Source organism: Lissotriton helveticus, chromosome 10, assembly GCF_964261635.1.
Source record: "Lissotriton helveticus chromosome 10, aLisHel1.1, whole genome shotgun sequence".
NCBI lineage: Eukaryota > Metazoa > Chordata > Amphibia > Caudata > Salamandridae > Lissotriton > Lissotriton helveticus.
The window spans coordinates 951,688,194-951,697,308 of NC_136071.1; the positions used below are offsets into that span (position 1 = coordinate 951,688,194).

A 9,115-nucleotide genomic window follows, 5' to 3' on the forward strand; every position below is an offset into this window, starting at 1 on the left:
CACCCCTTTCAAATTCCACCAGCCGCCACAGACTAATATATAGTTTAATTACTCTTACAATACAGAAACCAATAACTTATCAGATGAATGTTCAACATTAGGTTTAATTCATTTAGTAAATTCCCCTACACGTAACAAAGTTTACATGCTTGACATTTCTTGTGGGTCTGGGTGAAATGTAATTTATGCTGCTGCAATTCAAGTAATTTTGGGACGTTTACATTGCACTTTGTTTGTGAAATTCCCAAAATGAAGCTATTAGGCCACAATATTATATCCATATCACAGAGTTGATATTTGTTTTCATCGATATTTTAACACACTGTTCATTTATCAGGGCATCTTCCAAAGTGCAGTTTTTTGTATTAATCAGTTATTTATCTATGCCCTATTTTTTGGGCTATGCATTTGTTTTCGCTCAGATTACATCATCTGGAATGTGCTCTTCATTCAATTTTAAATATACCATTTTTATAACTCTACATATTAGTTTTTTGGTTTATGAAAACAGCCCTGTTGCATTATTGCATTATTGTGAAATGGCACATCTGTGTTTATACATTGCAAAATCCATATTCTCAATGGAGTATTTTGGTTGTTTTGGACAAGCAATTTCCGTATATTGAATGAAACCAAGCATCTCATTGCATATTTAAGACCTTAACTAGGCCCAGCTAAGCTGGCATAATTAGCACAAAAGCAGATTGATTATACTACCACTGTGAAAATTCAATTATGTGATAAAATATGTATTAGTGCAATTAGTGATGCAAAATAGTTGTTGACATGGAGATTTATTATGCTGTATGGAAAAAAAACGACTATGCCACAGTACAAACATCCATACAATTATTTGTTTAGGATGTTGCAACATATCATGTACACAAAACATACAGATCAGAAAAGAGCCAATAAAATGTCACAAAATACAAATGGACAAGTAACTGAATGAAAACCACAGGTGTTTTTTCTCTGGCAAATAGTCGCTGCAAAGAAAGGGCCGTCTTCTTGTTCTCCTCACTACGCAACCAGGAGTTTGGATTTGTGAGTTTGGTGGTGGGCTGGTTGCCTCTCTCTACAATGGTCTTTTGGTTTTTGTATGAAACATTGTGGGCGATCTCAGCACAGATGGACTTGTTACTCATCTTTTGCACCTCCAGTGACTAAACATTGTGTACCAGAAACTTTCAGAATCCTGAAGGTAACATCTGTTGGTCCATTTACCACTAACGTAAGTAATGTTGGGTAGCGAGGATCTGGCCCTTAAAACTTCTGCACACTTGGTTATCAATTCCTCTTGGTTTGTGCCAGTAACGCTTAATCTTGACATAACAATCAGACTGGTGGCGAACAAACTTCTTGATTATTTTCTTAAGAATCTTCAGTTTGACAAGAGGTATTAGGGTAGCCATGATTGCAGCTCAGAAATGTCTGCCTACTCCCCAGAGAGACCAAACAAAGGGAGAAAACCATTGTGGTAGCAATCCTCAGCCAGGCCTACTAGTGCAAGGGATTCGCCCTTCTCTGCTTAGAGTCCTTAGACCAATAATAAGAAGTTGGCACAGAAACTGGAATGGAAAAGACAAAGTTTATTAAACCTCATGAGGTGGAACTTCATTCACACAACACCCTTCTGTATAGTATGAGGTAGCACACTGACTAGAAGGAGCTTGGTTCTTTTATACCCACACAGGGGCTGGAATGAAGGTGGTACAAGGCACAGAGTGTTGGTTTCAAATACATATAAGGTCATGCAGAGAGTGTGCTAGCAACAAGTGGGAAGGGCTGACAGTTAGCTAATTCTGGTGGACACATCTAGACAATTACAAATTGGAGACAGCTGTATGCTCAACTGAGCATGTGCAAAGCAGAAGAGGATAAATATATCTTGTCTCTAGGGAGATTTCAAGAGCAGTTAACAGGAAGGTAGGACAGAGCACATGGCAAACAAAATGGCCGACAGAAATACAAAATGGATTCCTTACACAGACAAGATAGTCTCTAAATACAAGATGTCTTCTGCTAATGCTTAACCTAATTATTGCTAAATTACGACACCATAGTTTGATATTAGTAACATTTATAATCATTTTTAAAAACCGTTTAAAAGAAACACCTCGCTAAAAATGCATTTAGCGCTGAAATGCAGTTGGGGCTATGTTTCTGAACAGTTGTTGTAATCTCCCAGAGGGCCCAGAATACACATTAAAAAGGGGCACATGCACTCAAAACATATGTGCACTTGAATAATTACACAAAAAATTCATTACAAAAGTTTGAATGTTTCCATTCACTGTTAAAAAATATACATAATGTATCAGTAGTTAAAGGCCTTATTTAGATTCTGGTGGACAGGGTACTCCTCCACAAAAGTGGCTGCAAAACTGATGAGCAACCTACTCTGTTTAGAGTCTGGAAAATGTTCTTGTTTCCAGCAGCCACTCACCCTACTTGGTCTGTCGGTGGAAACCTTAAGCGACAGCCTTTCGGCTTTCTTAATACCTCTGACTTTCCACCATATTTAAGGCGGATGTTCTGACATACCTTCTTCCTGTTAATGACTTCCATGAAAAGCTTAGCATTTCTGAACAAAAAGGATGACCACTGTACCATGGGAGAAAACTCTGTGTGCCAAGGATATTGGATTTATGAACGTAAAAAAATGCTTGATGAGCTGTCTCATGAAATATCATGGCTGCTCAGTGAACTTACAGTGCATTCAGAGGAGCTTCAGTTACCCTAGTTGAATGGAGTACAGCCTGTCAAAATCTAAAAAATTCCCGAGATACCTATAGAAGAAGTTGTTGTAAGATACATAATTAAGGGAACAGTTCAACCAATGAACATGCCTGGTTTATTTACAGCAAAGTACCTGTCTGATTGACAGACTATCTATCTGTCAACCCATCTATCTATTCAGATAGGTAAATGCTCCTAGTCAGAGTCATGAAACAATTCTTCACACATGAGGTTGGGAAACACCTATAACGCCACAATACTTATGATGGATGTGGAAAAGACCTTTGACCTTGTTGACTGGCATGCTTTGTTTTTATTGTGGGGAAATTTGGATTTCCATCTCAGTTTATCATGGTGTTGAAGGAGTTATAGCAGGGGTCTCCAACCAGTAGCTCGGGAGCTACTGGGAGCTTGTCAATACCTTCAAAGTAGCTCTCAGAGGAAAAGTCAACCCCACTATCAAATTCAGAGAGTAGGATGCCTATTAAAGAAGGCAGCACTGCAAACCTCAAGACCCTTAGAGTGACAGCCAGCCAAACCTAGGGCAGTAACTCTTACTAACACTCAAACACACACTGTATTGGCCTATAGGGATTGCTACTTGACAGTATGTACCCAATCTCAATATAACTTAGCCACAGGAAGATTGACCATGTTGTAGTCCCTGCTTTATCAGTCACAACATGCGTGTGAACAGTGGACCATAAAAGACGTATGGCATTAGCAGCTTGAACAGTAATCATTGCTGACCCACCAAAGTGTGGGATCAGAGAAGTCAGAGTGAAAATGTGTCAGTCGGGTGCGTGATCATCTTAAAACCTGAGGAGAAAAGGGCATGATCCAGACCATAGAAAATTAATAGACTCATCAGCAAATATGTGCCTCCATAATCAACAGTATTGCTTCCTGAAAGCTGTGCCTGGTGTCAAGGACCACCAAATGTGTATGCTAGGCCCACTCATAAGGGTGTTATCTCGACATAATTGGGCCAGTTCCTGGCATAATAGTGCCAATGGCATAATAATGGTCATCCTCTACTATTTTGGGCATTTTGGGTCTAGGTGTGGTATACTGGCATTTACATACTAGGTCTCTAGCAATGTTCGTAACCTGCACACCTAAACTTACTCAATTTTAAATCACATTTTAATTAACTTATTAGAATTTGTAATTGTGCTGCCCTAAAAAACATGACTAGCCCCAGCCAGGTGTAAACAATATTTCAGAGTGCAAACAAAACCTGTTTGAGCATAAGGACACACTTTTCACATGCCCACTAAGGTGCTCTGTGACATTCAAAACAAATTTAAAAAAGTACAAAACAGTTATACATTCAATCTCTAGTATTCAGAGCTCTTCACTATCTTTTTCGTCAATAGTACCATGACAATTTCCGAAAACGACAATTCGTCACCCAAAGAAGAGTAACATTTAAATGATAAACACTGTTTTCTTGTTTATTCACTTTTCATTCTTTCATTTCTTGATCATTCAAAACAACGTGTTTACACTTCCCAATACATTTCGGTGCGAACACCTTCGTCAGGGGAATACTGCAAATAATACAATATAATACAATGTTTCAAAAATTCACATATGTATTGATAAACAATGTAATGTCAATAAAGTTTAAGTTGAATTGAAGGAGTATCAAACAACAATACTGGTCCCATTAAAAAGAAAAGAAAACAAAACAATAGGTTTCTGTGCATGCAATATGTTCATCCGGTTCATAACCCCATGTGCTTAAAATCACGCAAAATGGACAATACAAAAACCCCCAATGTGAGAAGAGGTGTCAACAATGTGGAAACCTAATGTAGTAATAAAGACATTTTAGTAACACAAACAGAACATGCCAAACCGTGAATAACTGTGATAACCACGCCCTGCCTCTCACAAAACAACTCACCTACAGGTGTACCAAGGACAAAATGAAACTGCTGCCATGTACAGGCTGAAAGAATGTAAAACATACGTTATGTCCTAGCGTCCAATCATGTGTTCAAAACCAAGTAGCCCCCCTGGGGGTAACTCTTAGATGACCTACTTTCTACTCCTGGCGTTTTCGTCTCATGTTCTTCCTGTGTCACAAATCAATCATACTCTCCGCCTTCAACTGTCAAACAAAAAGAATAATGCGATCTAAAATGTGCCTCATGCTCTCATCACAATACAATATAATCCATTCTCCTCTGTTCTTACCTCTACAATGGTCATCCCCGTTTAACAACGGCTCCTCTCTCCTGCCTGTTGGCTGTAAATTGGAGGGCTTTCCTAATTCCTCTTCGGGTTCTTCGGGTGCACCGTTTTGTTTTTATAACCCCTTGTCCCCTCCTGGTTCGCTTGATTTTCCAACCGGTTGCTCTTCTGGTGGATGGTTCGATGTTCGTTCCATCTCTAAAAAAGACTGTTTAGGAGTTCCACTGGTGCTGGCTGCATCCTCTGTTGTTCCCTTGTAATGTTCCTATAGGGGGGACGTGTTGGCAATGTATCTTGTTCTGTTGCTATGCTCTCTTCTGATGTGAATGCATCCGGTTTTTTCAAAGTACGCCTTTGTGCATACATGTCTGCCCAAGTATAGACTTCGTCAAGTTTGTGGCAAAACAAAAAGCCTTTAAATTAGATAGGTCACAGCTTTTGAGAAAATCTGTTAAACCAACATCAGCAAGGAAAGTGTGTGTTTTGAAATACTCTACAGCTGCAACAGCAATAAAGCGTAATATTTTAAAATGCTGGGAAATCATCGAGCAGGAATATGATTTCAAGGAAGTCTTCAAGGCACGTCCAATTTTTGCTTTCTCTAGGTCAAAAAACATTAAGGAGTACCTTACACAGAGTTGTGTAGCACACATAGACACTGCCCATCAGGGTATGTGGAAATGTCACAGCTGCGGTCACTGTGGGAATGTAATTGTAGGTGACAAATTTGCACATCCACATACAGGGAAACAAATCAAATGAAAGCACACAGCTGATTGCAATACCAGCCTGGTAATATATGCCATAAAGTGTCCATGTGGGCTAGTGTACGTTGGATGCACCACCAGGAAAGTTAAGAACAGAATGACCGAACATAAAAGTATGAATCGTACTGCTAATGTTAAATCATGTCTGGCGTTCCAGTGGGGGAGAAAAAGCACACTAAACCATAGTTGCGGTTTACCATACTAGAGAAGGTGTCAGTCTTGGCACATGTTGATGCCGTCAGGCATCTGGCACAAAGAGAAACATTTTGGATACGGTTTTTTAAAACCTTAAGTCCTTGTGGGTTGAATGATAAAATTGAGTTCACATGTTTTTTGTGAATAAGATACTGTCGCTTATGGTTATGAATATGTAACTGCTTCTGTTTTTAAAATGATTTGATTTCAAATGTTTTCTGGATTGAAATTGTTCTCTGAATGCAAATGTTCTTATTGTTAGGCTGGGTCTGTGATAGATATGGTAATCCTGGTTCACAAATTGAGAAAAGCACACAGAATCTCCATACACAATTGAAGTATGTGTGACTCCTGTAGGCTGTGGTATATAAATAAATAATACCGGATCTATTTTTGGATGAATGAATGAATAACAGATAGCTCAATAAAATAAGAGTCAAGATTCGAGGTAGTAGGAGTTTCTGCAGGTTTATTACAGCATAAGGACGGGATCAGGACAACCTGCATAGGAACAGAGGTGACAGGGCCCAGTAGGACAACTGGGGCCCAGCAGCTGCCGGGGCTTGATCTGGGATGAGCGCGCTAACTTTTAATAACAATACATTGACTTATATACATAGCGCAAACACATAGCATTACATTGCAGTAGGCGTAACAGTGGGTGGAGCAGAAGGCGTGACGCGTAGCAGTCGCGAAAGATAACAGTAAAAAGAGGTGTAACTGGGAGTATACTTAGGCATGTGGTGCAAACGTAACAGAATATGTCATGAATGGGCGGAAACATAGGAGGGGGCTACCTAAGGAGCCGGGACCTCTAACCTAATGGTGCGCGAAAACTGGCAATGACGTGTTACTAGGAGAAGCTGGGGGCTACGAACTCTGTGCTAGGAGCAGAGACTAGAGTCTGGAGGGTCGGAGCGACATGTACCTAAACCTTATCTGGTATCTGATGTTTAGGGAACATGTTGATATAAACTAGAAGTCATGAGGGGAAAAGCTAACTTGATTCTAAGACTGGACCATGCATTATTCTACATGTAGTGCGTGATGAAGAATATTAAATGACCATTAAATACAGTATTTCTCTAACGTGGAGACGAGAAGGCTAGACAATGACGGAAACTATTGATGCAGTTCAGTAGCTCAGGAATGCAGAGAAGGAGGACTGAACTGATAGCTGGAACTATAACATACTTTTGGCAGACTCAGAGGCAGAGCCAAGCTGCACCGGGCACTGCGAGGCAGGAAGTAAGTGAAGGGTCGAGGATACAGGTGGGGGCTGTATCGCTCCTCAGCGAGGTTTTTCAGGAGACAGGAGCTGAATCTGATGTCCGGGCCCTTTTGAGGCCTAGAAACGGGGACTTTATAATGGAATAACGTGCACACTGAGAAACGTGGCAACATAACTTTACATAGGCCTGATATTCGTAGTATTCACGAGGACTGGAAAATGACATACCAGAGGTGGACACAACTGTAATTGCGTCATTAATCAGACATGGGGAATAACATATGCATATTGGTCATGCACACATAACATATGATGGATGAGGCGTAGGGACACAGAACATGGCAAAATTTACTTTTCCACATTCCCTCCTTGTCACTACGTTTCCATCAGGAAACATCAATTTTCATGATACCATCTATCATTTCATACAGTACCATTTGCTCGTCTCGAATTGTCTTGGAACGGGATTTAGAACGGGGCTTGGGACTAGGAATACAAGAGGTAGCACACATGCTGCAAATCGCAGGGCCACATTGTATACAGAGGCAGCAGCTAAATATGATCGCTACTGCAATACCTAGAAAGGACAGGACTTTCCATCCCCATGCGGAAATTATATTCCAGAACCAACCGGACCATGTCCAGGTGCCTGGATCTTGGTGTAACAGATGGGCAATTTTATGGAGTCTGGTTATAGCTGAATAAACAGACGGCGCGTTATTTGGAATGAAAATGCAGCAACTAGATCCGATGACTCTACAGGCCCCGCCCCTATCGGCCAGTATGACGTCAAGGACGAGACGATTTTGCAAAACGACAAATCTCATAGCAGATTGTTCTTCGGTTAGGTTACCTAGAGCAGAGGCAGTCTCATTTACTACAGCTTCAAGGGTTCTTGTTAACCTACGGATCAGTTTACTATTCTGGACAGGTCCTACAAAGAAGAAGAAACCTTTATTGAAATCTGTATACTGTTCTAGAGTAGTTTCAGTATAATCGACAATTGGGGACTCCCTTCTATGTCTAATGTGTACTAGATGTGTGTTTCTGTGATAATCAGATGGGGCTAGGAAAACAGGTGGCAGTAGGAAAGCAATGTAACAGGTTCCCTCCCAATCGAGGGGCAGACGGACATATGCAGTTTGACCACAAATAAAATAAGAATGACGTGAAGCTTTGAAAACAGATTTCCCACTGTCACTATACTGGATAACAGTAGTACAATCACTATGACCTACATGTATGGAACCATGACTACGGACACATAATTCGCCTTTGACAGGTAGTACTGAAATAGCAGGTAAGTCTGGAGTAGTATCAGACTGAACATTCAGGACCATGAAATTCGACGAATAATTACCTAAATTATATACTTCATTTTCTAGATCTAAACCTGTTCTGTGGGGGAGACCTTGCTTGTCTGGGAAACATGTACTGTTAAGAAAAGACATATCTGTTGAGGATGACGTTAACATGGACCATGCTCCACACGAGCCATTGTGTGAGAATGGATAAGGAAAGAGTGGCAGAACTCCCTTCGGTGTCTGGAAAGGGGGGAGTCGACCACACACCCAACAATTAGTGGCATTGCTGGTCTGGTGTGAATAATGTAACATACGGATAAATGTGTTGTTACGCATAGCGAGGCGGTAAGAATATTCGTGAGGAGGCAGATCACTAAACGTGTGCTCTACTGTAGCATTAGCAGACATATTTACATGAGGAACTGGAAAATACAGATAGAATGCATAGCTGGTGCAGGAAATCATTATGCTGATGAATAATACGAAACTCAGAAAAACGATACATCTGATTGAACTTTGACTGACTCTCTCACTATGGGGGTCTATTTTATACATGTCAGAAACAGTCTAACCGTTTCACCTAGGGGAGGACTTATACAATCAAACTGACTGACTTATTTTACTAGACCTGAGCTTTAACTTATACTCCTGCTGCGGAGTTTTCTCTAACAAGGGAG

The 9,115-nt window shown here is 40.5% G+C and overlaps 1 pseudogene; it reads right to left on the bottom strand.

Moving 5' to 3' along the window:
• Window positions 1-875: 875 nt before the first annotated feature.
• Window positions 876-1,412, bottom strand: LOC144784155 (large ribosomal subunit protein eL32 pseudogene; annotated as a pseudogene).
• Window positions 1,413-9,115: the final 7,703 nt, after the last annotated feature.